A 14,854-nucleotide genomic window follows, 5' to 3' on the forward strand; every position below is an offset into this window, starting at 1 on the left:
AACTACTGATATCAAGGGAATCAGTACATTATTTTGCATGCATAAAAATTTTTCTGGAATATGGCCACAACGCCAGTGTTGAGCAACAAAGGAGCTTAAATCCTATTATAAAGGAGGTTGTGAAGAAGGAAGTAATTAAGTGGCTTGATGCAGGTATCATCTTTCCTATTTCTGAAAGCAACTGGGTGAGCCTAGTGCAATGTGTGCTTAAAAAGGGGGGATGACTGTTGTAGAGAATGAGAAAAATGAGCTAATTCCTACTCGCACTGTGACGTAGTGGAGAGTTTGCATTGACTATAGAAGGCTCAACAAAGCAACCCGCAAGGACCACTTCCCACTTCCATTCATTGACCAAATGTTGGACAGCTTGATTGGGCATGAATATTATTGCTTCATTGATGGTTATTCGGGGTACAACAAGATTGTCGTATGCCCAGAGGATCAGGAGAAAACAACTTTCATGTGCCCTTATGGTACTTTTGCTTTCAAGCAAATGACATTTGGTCTTTGTAATGCACCAGCTACTTTCTAGAGGTGCATGATGTCCATTTTCACTGATATGGTGGAAAAATTTGTAGAAGTCTTCATGGATAATTTTTCAGTCTTTGGGTCTTCTTATGATGACTGTTTGAAGAATTTGGGCAAGGTGTTGGCATGTTGTGAAGAAACAAATTTGGTATTAAATTGGAAAAAGTGCCATTTTATGGTGCAAAAGGGCATCGTGTGGACATAGGGTATCGAAGAGTGGCATTGAAGTTGATAAGGCGTAAGTGGCGGTGGTTGTAAAATTACCTCCACCGATATCTATGAAGGGTGTCCGGAGTTTCTTCGGACACGCGAGTTTCTATAGACGCTTTATTAAAGATTTTTCAAAAATTGCTACTCTATTGTGCAGGTTGCTTGAAAAGGATGTGACTTTCAAATTTGATGAAGCCTGCCTGAAGGAATTCGAGGAGCTCAAAGAGAAGTTGGTGGGTGCCCCCATTATTGTGGCACCGGATTGGTCCTTACCATTTGAACTAATGTGCGATGCAAGTGACCATGCTATGGAGGCAGTGCTAGGCTAGAGGAAAGACAAGATGCTTTACTCCATATACAATGTGAGTAAGACTCTTGATGATGCACAACTAAATTACACCACCACTGAAAAGGAGTTTTTGGCAGTTGTGTGGGCCTTTGAGAAATTTCGGGCTTGCTTGGTGGGAACAAAAGTTATAGTTTATACCGATCATGCAGCGATCAGGTATCTATTTACAAAAAAAGAATCCAATGCTAGATTAATGCGCTGGGTTTTATAGTTGCAGGAATTTGTTGTAGAAATATGAGATCGGAAGGGCACAAAAAACCAAGTGCCTGACCATCTGTCAAGGCTAGAAAATCATGAGCACGCGGAAGAATGCGGACAAATTAAGGAGACATTTCCTGATGAGCAACCTTTTGCCATCACCCATGACCCCGCCCTATAGTACGCGAACAATGTGAATTATATTATGAGTGGGGTACTTCCTCCTAAAATTCAATCTGAGGCTAGGAAGAGGTTTCTTCATAATGTGAACCTCTACTACTGGGATGAGTCATTCTTGTACAGACAATGTGCTAATCAGTTGATGAGGAGATGCATTCCTAAAAAGGAGGTGGAATTAGTGTTGTATGATTGCCACGCCTTGCCTTATGGGGGACATCATGGAGGCGATAGGACATATGCAAAGGTGTTACAGTCTGGGTTCTATTGTCCAACATTGTTCAAGGATGCACATGCATTTGTTAAGAAGTGTGACCAGTGTCAGAGAACAGGAACAATCACGAAGAGGCATGATATGCCTTTGAATAATATCCTGGAGGTAGAGATTTTTTATGTGTCGGGGATAGACTTCATGGTATCATTCCCATTATCTAGAAGAAACAAATACATCTTGCAAGTGGTTGATTACGTGTCAAAATGGGTAGAGGCGGTCGCATTGCCAACCAATGATGCCATAGTGGTAGCCACTTTTGTGAAGAAAAACATATTCTCGAGGTTTGGGACTCCACGTGACTTGATTAGTGTTCTACAATCGGTTGTTGAATAACCTTCTAGCAAAATATGGAGTCCGCCATAGAGTTTCCACGGCATATCATCCGCAAACAAGTGGACAGGTTGAAGTGTCAAACAGAGAAATAAAGCAGATATTAGAGAAGACAGTGAGTGTGAACAGGAAAGATTGGGTTGCAAAGCTAGATGATGCCTTGTGGACACATAGAACTGCATACAAAACAGCAATTGGGGCATCCCCGTATAAGCTTGTTTATGGGAAGGCATGTAACTTACCGGTTGAACTTGAACATAAGCCGTATTGGGCAGTTAAGAAGTTGAATATGGACTTTAAAGGCACAGGCGAGAAAAGTCACTTGCAGTTGAATTAGTTAGATGAGTTAAGGCTGCACTCCTATGAAAATGCTAAGCTTTACAAGCAGAAAACAAAAAGATGGCATGATAAGCGTATCAAGCCGCGACATTTTGAACCGGGCCAAAAGGTACTATTGTTCAATTCTAGGCTTAAGCTATTTCCTGGAAAGTTAAAATCGTGGTGCTCAGGTCTATTTAAGATGGTGAGAGTCACTCCTTATGGTGCTATTGAGCTGAGTGCTTTAAACAGTGAAAGAATTTTTTTGGTGAATGGGAAAAGAGTCAAGCACTATTAGGGAGGTGTCATTGATAGTTAGAAGTTTAAAGTAATACTCGTTGATGAGTAAGCGAGGCCATGTGTCGTGCCGTGACGATAATCAGAAGCTTGTTGGGAGGCAACCCAATGTTTATTGCTTTCATAGTTTAGTTTTTTTTCTTTTTAGTTAGAGTAGATTAGAGTTTTTCTTGTTTTCTTTGTAGTCAAAGAAATCATAGGTAGAATGATGTGGGATGTGTAAAATGGATATATTAAGTGCTCGGGAGAATCAGGGTTTTATTCAATATATATATATATATATATATATATATATATATAAGCAGCGCCCATGCCAGCGTCCAGCGCTACCTGTGGCGCATAAAACAGTCTGAAAAAATCCCCCCTAGTGCCAGGCCTAGCGCGACGTACTGGGCTGGGGGTGGCAGGTAAGTAATTAATTTTGTTTCTCCTTTTTTGTTTTATAGTTTCAAATAACCCACTACCATAAAACCTGACCCACCCCTTAACACATCTCCTATTACCCATACCCATTCCCCCTCTAATTGAAAATAATTCTAACCCCTAAAACCTCCCTCTCTCTCTCACATGCTACTCTCTCTCTCCCCGTTATTTCTCACTCTGTCTCTCTCTCTATGTTACTCCCTCTCTTCCCAAGTCTTCTTTCTCTCACAAAAACAACAAGTATGTTCTCCCCTTCTGCCTCTTCTGTTATGTTGTATTTTGAAAACGTTTCTTCCACATCCCCCATCCCAAATGACCACAACCCCAACTCCCCCATATTTGTTTCTTAGAACTTATTTTCTATGGTGGGTGGCCATTATGTGCAACGAAATGGGTTGCTAAAATTGGTTGTGAAGTTGTATGCATAGTAGTAAACTACAATTTCCTCTACTTCGTTTAAAATTTGGGAGGGCCGCCATGTTACACCATTGTTGAATTGAGTTGCATATACTTGATGCCCACCATGTGGTTGATAAAATGCTTGAAAGAGTAAATTATGCACCAGTGAAATTTGAGCAGCCAAGTGTAGTTGTATGTGATGTGGGGTTAAGTGTGGGATGTTTGGGGGTTGTTTTACATAACCCGAAGCTTGTCGTTAATGTTCACATACCATAACCACACTATCCACACCATGTATCTTGTATTATGTATGTCGTATCATTTTTTTAGAATTAGCTAGTGTAGTGTGTTAGTTGTAGAGATGGAGGACCATGTGTTCCCGCTTGCACTAAGGCTAGGTCACTTCGCCATGTTTGACTTCTTGATTTGTGTGGAATAGGAAGTGAATTATAATTGTGTGGCATGGGGAAGTCTTGAGTACCCATCGCCTTGTGGTGCAACATTTCTGCACTTTTGAACCACTATTGTGAGTATATTACATAAAGCCTTCAGTTTTAAGTGTGGGGTCATCTTTGACTCTCACGATAACCTTAGGCAGATTTCTTGATTCATTCTCACATTCATGTTTATTGTGTTGTGGGTTGTTATGCCTCGTGATGGTGCTACTATAGGAAAAGAAGTGGGGAAGTCCTCTACTACTTCTCACCCTCCTAAAAAGCACAAGCAAGGTGAAGGGTCATCTCGCCAAGCAAAAGGCAAGCAGGTTGCTGGCGGGTCAAGGAGGGCACCATCGGGGCCAAGGCCCCAATTGGATCTGGTTCGGGAGGACGCCATCCAGTGGTATCACAGCTTTGAGCCATATGGGCGGTACGTCTCTGAAATGGGGATTAACATGACCACTCTGGAGAAGAACTTCCCCGATGTGATAGCACGATTGAGAGATATGAAGATGGACAAGTTCCTTGAGTGCCTGGGACATGCAAATTTGAGCATGGTAAGGGAGCTCTATGCAAATTGGAATGAGCATCTGTTCATGTCGTGGTTCAAAGGAAAGGAAGTTCCAATGGATAGGGATTCATTATGCAAATTCTTAGGAGTTGATTTCCCTAAATCCAAAGAGGCTGCAAACGTTTGTCAATTTTCCAAGCTACCAGGCCATTTGTCACACTCTATGTGGCGTCGATTCTAATGCAAAATGGACGAGGACTAAGGGTGATGCACATCTTGAGATGATCCGATTTGACTTCAACAAAACTGTCAAGGTGTGGCAGAACTTTGTGCATGCCAAACTGATGCTGGTGGAGCACAATAGTGAGTGCACTCGAGCCCTTTGATTTTTTTTATCACTGGGCGACCCATCAATGTGGGTGAGATCATGTTAGGAGAGATGGACCGCACATGGTTTGGGCTAAAAATAAAAAGATTCTTGTTTGGCAACTTGTTGACGTAGTACATGCTCTCTCGTGAGGTACTTGAGTACCCCGGTTATGATGAGGTGGTTGATGCACCAAAGGGATTGATGGACATTACTTCCTTGTTGGAGTCTACGTCCAAGTTGAGCCAGGCTGCGCGGAATGAGGGGGATGAAAACTTCAACAGATTTCTATATAGCTCCCTGAATGTGATAATGAGTAAGTTGGGTGTGACGGATGAGGAACGCATGCATATATGGAATGATCTATCCAGTTCTTTAAAAGAAACGTTGGAAATTGCGCCTGGCAGTCCCATTCACCCGTTGGAGGATGAAAACATCCACAAGGGCTTAGATGATGAGGATGAAATTGGTGCTGATGTCTTGGGGCCAATGGCTTTGGTGCCCCTGGGAGCGGATGATGATGAGCTTGGAGCTTCGGTTGGTGGGCATTCTGAGGGTGAAGGATCCGAGTATGACCCATGAGAGTTCTTATTTCCACCTTACTTTGTTTTGAATTCTTACATGTATCGGGGACTATGAATATTATAAGTGTGGGGTGGGGGAACTACTTTCGGTAATATAATTGTATAAAACTATTTTTTTATTAGTTTTTCTTTTAGAACTCATAGTAGACATAGTCTAGCTTCTTAAAAAAGTGAAAATAGAGAAAATCAGAAAAAGCTCAGACTTTTCCCTATAATAGATCTCTTGGACAGAATTTTTGAGGGATTAAAGTCCGATTAAAAACACCAAAAGATTTTGTTTTTTAGGATAGTTAGGTATATCCCTTGGTTTTTCTTTGGGCGCCGATTCTTTTCCAAGTATGTAGCTTGAACCGGGTACTTTGTTTTTATTCTTTTTAGGAGTATGATAGGAAGGAAACTAAGTTGCTCTGAGGTACCTATTGACATGCTTGGTGCTGGCACACTAGGCTATGGCATGCGCTTTGTCTTCATGTTATATTTGACTTGAATTATGATGCCTAAGTAATATAAATAGCCTACTCTGTGATGCATTTTCTCTGTTGTTTGACTTGTATGTCACCTAGTGCATTATTGCTTAAATTTCTCAACTGTGTGCTTGCTTGACTTGAGAGTTGAACAGAAGCATCTTGATTGAGTCATGTGCAATGTGTATGTGAGAATTTGTGTTATTCTGTGCTATCATGTGTAGTCTAGAACATGCCATGTGTGTTAATCGAAGCGAAATCATTAAGTTGTGCTAGTCTAGGAGATGACGTAGGCGTTTCTTGCTTGATCATAGATGTGCTTTTCACTTATAAATAAAATATTTCCAGTTGCTAGCCCCTTTTAGCCTATAGATATTTTCTTTGGAACCCACATTACAAGTTGTATCCCTATTTTGTTCTTAATTTGAGCTTGTTGAACCTTTACCTCCGAAGGCACTTAGGCGCTAAAAGAAATAAGGTGAGAGATTAGGAAGTAGTTTTTGAGTGAGACCATGGAAGGGCCCTTAAGGTTTGCTAAAGTTGTGAAAAATATCACTAGTCAATGAACCTTAATGTATGGACTGTGTGTAGAAAAAAAAAGGAAAGGAAAAAAAGAGAAAAGGGAATTGCAAAAGACAAAATAGAAAAATAATGTTGATAGTCAAAAAGATGAAAAATACACACCTCCTAATCATACTAATTCGTGCTAGTGGGGATGTAGAAGTGCTTAATTGAAGAAAAGGGTATGTTGTGTATGGTTTGTGGCGAGTGAATTGGTTGAGAAGAAAACGTGCTCAATTTTTTAGTGTAGTTTATTAAAGTGCTTAGGATGGTTAGTCAGTATTCCTAAATGTTTCTTACCCGTCCCTTAGCCTACATTACAACCCATAAAGTTCTAATTGGTCCTAGACTTGGCTAGCTTAGATTAGTAGAGATGTACACTATGGACAAGCTTATGGTACGACCACGGGATGCACATGAAATTCTTTGTGAGAGTGAGCGACTTTTTTTCAATTATGTGATGTCCTTATTTTATGTTCAAAGTCATATTTGAATGTGTGTACTATTTCTATATTCACTCTCTTGTTTGTTGGTGAGGACACATGATCTCATGACGGATTGGTAATGTTGTGAACTTCTCTTGTTGGGTGAGTGAGCGAGTTGAGGGTGCATAGTGGTAACGAGTCGACTCTTGAGGTAGGGTGGTTGTGGATAGGTTGTTTGAATTGACTGATTGAATGTTTATACTTGGAAATGTTTAAAACGGGAAGAATGTGAATTTCGTATGTTCATGCTTGATTGCCGGTATCGATCATAGTCAAGGGTAGAATGTATGATTAAACATTGAATTGCTTCCCCTTGGTTGATGTATACATGATGGGCACAGTTGATAGTCCCATTTCTTGAGGGCGAGCAAGAGTCTAAATGTGAGGTGTTGATATTCGGCTTAAAGTATGTATATTTATATGCATATTGTCTCGCATTTTACTCATGCTTCATAGATTTCGGATGTGTAATGCAATGATTTGTGCTAATTCGTGGTATGTTTATGTGTAGGAATCATCCGGAGGCAATGCGGGACGAAGGTGCATGATTTAAAGCAAAAAAGGGACAAAATTGGAAAAATGCCACAAAGTAGCGCCCAGGCTAGCGTGGGGCACTACCTATGGCGCATAAGTCAAACCTTAAAATTTCCCAGCACCAAGGCTAGCGCCCCCATGCTACCATGGGTGCTGGTGATGGGAATTTCTCCTACCTCGACCTGGATAAGGTTATTTCGATCCAAGACACCCCAACTCGTATAAAAGCGAGCCTAAACCTATTTTGGCGAGAGAAAGGCCACTTTAAGAGGAAAATACACACACGGGACACTCGGGAGCAAGGATTCTCAGTTTTTCTTCATCTTTATTAGTATTTTCAACTATTCAACACGTGTGGAATTGTTTTGATTTTTATCATGAATGTCTACAACCCATCGTTATGGGGTTGTGATTTAGCCATGAATATTGTTGTTTGAAGTTGACTTAACTTTGATTACAATTTGCTAATATATGATTGTTTCTTCAATTTTATGATTAATTGCTTAATTGTCTGGCAAACAGTTAGGTTCTATTTACTATCTATGCTATGCTTGGGAAAGCTATGTCTAGATTATAGAAGAGTTGAAGAAGGCATGATCCTAACTCTGAGTGGAGGGCGGAATTGTGGTTAGGATAGGAATATACCTAGTCACCATGCTCAGTTGAATATCATAATCTTAATAGATTGATTCCATAGGAATATAGGCGTTAATCTATTCTGAATAGGTGAGTAGTAATTCCGTAGAATACTACGAGAGCAATTATTCGATTAATTAGAAACCATGAGCGAGTTGTATGAAAGGGAGAGTGTTTCTCCCAAATGCACACGCAAGTATACGTGGTCGTACAAGTAATAAAATGATAAGTCGAGTGTCGAACCCACAGAGATTTGTATCAACTACCCACTAAAATAACCAAGATTGTTATTCAGTCAATCCAAATTCGAGTTCAAGAATGTGGTTATACTAAACTATACTTCTAAGGAGTAACTAAATTATCAAGCAGTAAAATGGTTGTTGTGTATTCAGTAGAGAAAAATATTCCAGGGTTGTGATCGATTCACCAATCCTATTGTGTTCTAGTTAACTCTCTCTTTCATACAATTCACTCATGGTTGCTAATTAATCGATAATTGCTCTCATAGCCTTCTCCCGAAGTACTACTCGCCTATTCAAAATAGATTAACGCCTATATTCCTATGAAATTAATCTATCAAGAACGCATTAAGATTACGATATTTAATTAAGCACGGTGACTAGGTATATTCCTATCCTAACCACAAATCCCCCCCCCCTCCCCAAGAGTTAAGATCATGCTCTCTTCAATTCTTCTGTAATCTAAACATGGATTTCCTAAGCATAGCATAGATAGTAAATAGAACCTAACTGATGGCCAGACAATTAAGCAATTAATCACAGAATTGAAGAAACAACCATATATTAGTGAATTATAATCAAGGTTAAGTCAACGTTAAACAACAATATTCATGGCTAAATCACAACCCCAGAACTATGGGTTTTATCCACTCATGATAATAGCAAACAATTTCAAAAGTATTGGATAATTGAGAATACTAAGAAAATATCAATAAAATTGAGATCTCTTCGCTCCCGGATGTTTCTCGTGTGTATTCTCCCTTCAAAGTGTCGTCCCCTCTCTAAAACTAAGCTTAGTCTAGCTTTTATACGCGTTGGGTAGGTCTAGGGCCGAAATAACCTTGTCCCGGGCAAAGTTGGACAGAATTCACGCCATCTGCGCCCAGCCCAGCGCTGTCCTTGGCACTGGTAATTGAAGCTTACTGTCTCTGGTGCCACAGGTAGCGCCAGGCGCTAGCTGTGGCGCCGGAAATTCCCTTTGTTTTTGTTTTTTCGTCCGTTTTGGCTTTAATCTCGCACCTTTCGCCCCCAATTGCTCCCGGATCATTCCTACACATAAAAACACCTCAAATTAATATAAATCAACACATTTTACATCCTAAATCCATGAAACAAAAGTAAAACATGAGGCGATATACGTATAAATATATATATACTTTAAGACAAACATCAGCACTCCACACTTAGACTCTTGCTCGTCCTCGAGCAATGGCACTATCAAATAACCCCCCAACTACGTACAAGTTTCAACTATACAGGAGTAATTCAACTTCTAACCATACATTCTACCCTTGACTATAATCAATACCGGCACACAAGCATGAACATACAAAATTTCACATTCTTCCCGTTTAAGCATGCCCAAGTATAACATTTCAATTAAATCAATTCCAACAACCTATTTGTCACCACCCAACCTCAAAAGCCGACTTCTAACCACTAAGCACCCTTAATTCACGTACTCGCCCAACAAGAAAGTTTACAACATTACCAATCATTCATGAGATCATGTGCACTCACCAACAAACAAAAGAGTGAATATAGACTAGCCCACACATTCAAATATGCTTTTGAATATAGATTAAGGACCTCACACAATTGAACAAAAATTCGCTCACTTCACAAAGAATTCGTATGCATCCCGTGGTCGTACCATAAGCTTCCCGTAGTGTATATCTCTACTAATTTAAGCTAGCCAAATCTAGGATCAATTAGGACTTTAAGGTTGTAATGTAAGCTAAAGGACGGGTATGATACATTTAGAAATAGTGACTAACCCTCCTAAGCACTTTAATACACTACACTCACAATTCAAACACATATTCTCCTCAATCAAATCACTTGCTACAAACTATATACGACATAGCCCTTACTTTCATTAAGCACTTCTATACTCCCACTAGTACAAATTAATAAGAATTGGATGTGTGTATTTTTCTTCATACTTTAACTATCATTTGTTTTCTTTTCTTGCAATTTTTCTTTTTTCTTTCTCTCTTTTTTTTCTCTTTTATTTTCCTCTACATACACTCCATACATTAAAGTTCATCGGCCAGTGACTTTTGATCTCAATTTTTGTGTACCAAAGGGCCCTTCCATGGTTCCACTCAAAAGCTCCTCTCTAATCTCTAACCTTACTTCTGTTAGCGACTAAGTGCCTTAGGAGGTAGAGGTTCAACAATCTCAATTTAAGAACAAAATAGGGGTACGGCTTGTAATGTGGGTGCCAAATAAAAGGTCTATAGGCTCAAAGGGGCTCGCAATGGAAAATTTTATTTTTATATGACAAGCACATCTTTGATCAAGCAAGAAAACACCTACGTCATCTCCTAGATTAGCACAACTTATAATTTCGCTTTGATTAATACACGGGGCAAGTTCTAGACTACACAGGATAGCACAGAAGATCACAAATCCTCACACACACATTGCACATGACTCAATCACAGCGGTTTTGTTCAACTCTCAAGTCAAGCAAGCACACATAATTGAGAAAAATTAAGCAATATTGCACTATGTGGCATACAAGTCAAACAACTGAGACAAGGCGTCACAAAATAGGCTATTTACTTTACTTAGACATCATAATTCAAAACAAATACACGGGATGATAGAATGCATGTCATAGCCTAATGTGCCAGCGCCAAACATGTCACTAGGTAGCTCCGAGCAACTCAGTTTCTTCTTATACTACTCCTAAAAACAATAAAGTACCCAGTTCGAGCTACACCCTTGGAAAAGAACCGGCGCCCAAAGAAAAACCAAGGGATACTATCTAACTATCCTAAAAAAAAAAATCTTTTTGGTATTTTTAATCGGACTTTATCCCTCAAGAAAATTGTCCAAAAGATCCATCGTCGGGAAAAGTCCGAGCTTTTTCTCATTTTCTTTTTTTTCGGTATTTTTATATTTTTTTTCTTTCTAAAACAAACTAAACTAACACTAGACTCAGTAGAACTAATAAAAAAACAAATTAAAATATATTGATACAAGATATACAACTACATCACAGGTAGTATTCCTCCCACCCCACACTTGTATATGCATAGTCCTCGATACATATAAAAATGTAAAACAGAGTAGGATGAAAAGAAAACTCTATGTCAGTCGGAGTCCTCCTCCTCAGCATGCCCTCCATCAGCAGCTTCAGGCACATCATCATCTGATCCAAGAGGCACCAAAGCCAGGGGTCCCGTAACATCATCATCAACCACATCCTCTGTGTCTGAGTCCTTGGCAGTGTTTACGTCCTCCGACGAGTGAACAGGGCTACCTGGTGCAATCCCCAACATCTCCTTGGATGAACTTGACAAGTCATAGCGTAAGTGCATACGCTCCTTGTCTGTGATACCAGCCATGCTCATGAGTAAATTCAAAGAGTTATAGAGGTACCTGCTGAAGTTCTCATCTCGTTCGTTCCTTGCTGCCTGAGTGAGCTTAGATGACGTCTCCAACAATGATGTGATGTCCAATAACCCTATAGGAGCCTCCACCACCTCATCATATCTTGGATACTCCGGCACCTCCCGGGAGAGCATATATTGTGTGAGTAAGTTGCCAAAGAAGAACCTCTTAATCTGCCGCCCAAATCTCGTGCGGTCCATCTCACCGAGCATAATCTCACCCAAATTAATGGGTTTGCCAGTCATCAAAAATAATATGACACACACTCTAGCTCGAGTGCAGTCACTGGTGTGCTCCACTGGCATGAGTCTGGGTTGCACAAAATTCTGCCACACTTTGGTAATCTTGTTAAAATCAGAACGAACCATGTGATTGTGAATCTTGCCTTGCTTCCTGGTTCACTTGGCATTTGAATCCATGCCACAAAGAGTGTGATGTATTAATATGTATTTTGGGCTTCTGAAAAATTTCTGGAGCCTCCTCGTGTCAGCATTCTCAACCCCTAAAAACTTACATAAGGCCCTCCTATCCAATGGCATGTCCTTCCCACGTACATATGACATAGATGATTTGTAATCCCAGTTGGCGTACAATTCCCTAACCATGCTCAAATTTGTATGCCCAGGGCATTCTAGGAGTTTGTCCATATTAAATGCGAGTAATCGGCCAAGGATATCCGGGAAGTTTCATTCCACAGCTTTGGCATTTATCCCCATCTCGGAGACATAACGCCCATATGGCACGAAATCCCTGTGCCATGCAATAGCTGCATCAGATACTAGTTTCAACTGAGGCCTTGGTGGTAATGGAGTCTGCTGTGATGCCTCAACCACCTGTTTCCCTTTTGCTTGTCCCGAAGAGCCTTCTCCCTGCTTGCGCTTTTTGGGCGCGGGGGCAGCGGTGGAGGACTTTCCTATTCCCTTGCCTTTGCTAGAACTATCACGAGCCATAATATCCTACAACACAAAATAAGCATGAATGTGAGAACTCATCAAGAAATATGCCTAAGGTTGTCGCACAAGTCACGAATGACCCCAAACTTAAAACCGAAGGCACAATGTACAATACTTCACAACTTTGATCTAAAATGCTCAAGTGTTGCACTCCAAAGATATGGGTACTCAAGACTTCCCCATGTCGTACAATAGTTAAAAGGCACTAATCAATGCCACACACAAGGGAGTGATCATGGCTTAGTGAATTCACCATAAGGCAAGCAAGAGGCATATGTTACTCACCTTTCTACAACTACTACACTACATGTAATTAGCTAAATTTACAATATTCGACAACGTACATTATATAAGATAGATGGTTAGGAACATGTTTGCATTGAAGCCAAGCTCCCTAGCATGTAAAGTCATCCCACACATCCCATACTTAGCCCAAATTCATACACAAATATACTCGGTTACTCAGACTTCACCGGTACACTAAAATCTTCATACAAACATTTTAACAAACACCTTGTGGGCATAAAGTGTGTGCATTCTAGTTCAACAATTGTGAAATATGGTGGCCCTCCCAAATTTCAACGAAGTAGAGGGAATTCTAATTTACTACTTCGTATACACAATAACCAAACAATTTTCTACCAATGTGAACCACCCACCATAAATATTCATCCAAAAAAACTAAATTATTATCTACCAATATTGTAGATAATTTGGGGGATGGGATGTACATTATTATCTACCAATTAGAACACAAAATTAAGAAGAAGAAGAAGAAGAAGAAGAAGAAGAAGAAGAAGAAGAAGAAGAAGAAGAAGAAGAAGAAGAAAAAGAAGAACATACCTGTCAAGTTTAGGATGAGAGCAATAGAAAACTTGAGAAATTTTGAGAGAAAAAGAAGAAGGAGTTCGCGGAAGAAAGAGAGAGAGAGAGAGAGAGAGAGAGAGAGAGAGAGAGAGAGAGAGAGAGGAGTGCGTTTTCTGATGTTTCAACTTGGGGTATTTTGAGTTTAATTGGGTTATGGTTTAAGTTGAGTTGGGTATGGGTATGGGTAATAAGATGGGTTATAATGTTAGTGTAGATGGGTATATGGGTTGGGTTTTATGGGTATGGGTTACTTAGTAAGCAAAAACGAAAATAATAAATTAAAAAAAATTAAAAAAAAATACGTGGACACCCCCTAGCTCAGCGCTCAGCGCTATGCCTGGTGCTGGGGGGTCTTGCGCATTCTGCCTGTAGTGCCCCAGGCAGCGCTAGGCGCTGTCCTGGGCGCTATTTTCGATAATATTTTTTTTTATAACATCCCGATCCCCCGAGCCTTTTATATATCCAATTTACATGTCCTACACCATTCTACTTATAATTTCTATGCCTACAAAGAAAATGCAACTCTACTCTACTCTAACTAAAAAAATCTAAGAAGCTAAACTATAAAAGCAATAAAAATTGGGTTGCCTCCCAACAAGCGCCTGATTTAACATCGCGGCACGACGCATGACCTCACTTACTCAGTAGCGAGTACAACTTTGGTCTTCTCACGATCAATTATTCATCCCCAATAATGCTTGATTCTTTGTCCATTCACTATAAATTTTGTTTCACCATTTAAAGCTCGTAACACAATTGCACTATAAGGAGTGACTCTTACCACCTCAAAAGGGCCTGACCATCTCGATTTTAACTTCCCAATAAATAGCCTTAGTCTAGTATTGAAAAATAATACATGTTGGCCTGGCTCGAAGTGACGTGGCTTGATACGCTTGTCATGCCATCTTTTAGTCTTCTCTTTATATAGCTTAGAATTTTCTTAAGAGTGCAGCCCGAACCCATCTAATTCATTTAACTACAGGATTCTTTTCTCACCCGCGGCGTCAAGGTCCATATTCAACTTTTTAATGGCCCAGTATGCTTTGTGTTCAAGTTCAACAGGCAACTGACATACCTTTCCATAAACAAGCTTATACGGCGCCCCAATTGGCATTTTGTATGTAGTTCTATATGCCCACAAGGCATCATCTAACTTTGCATCCCAATCCTTCCTATTCACACTCGCCGTCTTTTATAAAATTTGCTTTATTTCTCTATTCGACACCTCAGCTTGTCCACTCGTTTGAGGATGATACACTGTCACAACTCTATGGCGGACCCCATATTTAGCTAGAAGGTTATTCAACA

The sequence above is a fragment of the Nicotiana tomentosiformis genome, chromosome 1, assembly GCF_000390325.3.
Source record: "Nicotiana tomentosiformis chromosome 1, ASM39032v3, whole genome shotgun sequence".
NCBI classification, from domain to species: domain Eukaryota; kingdom Viridiplantae; phylum Streptophyta; class Magnoliopsida; order Solanales; family Solanaceae; genus Nicotiana; species Nicotiana tomentosiformis.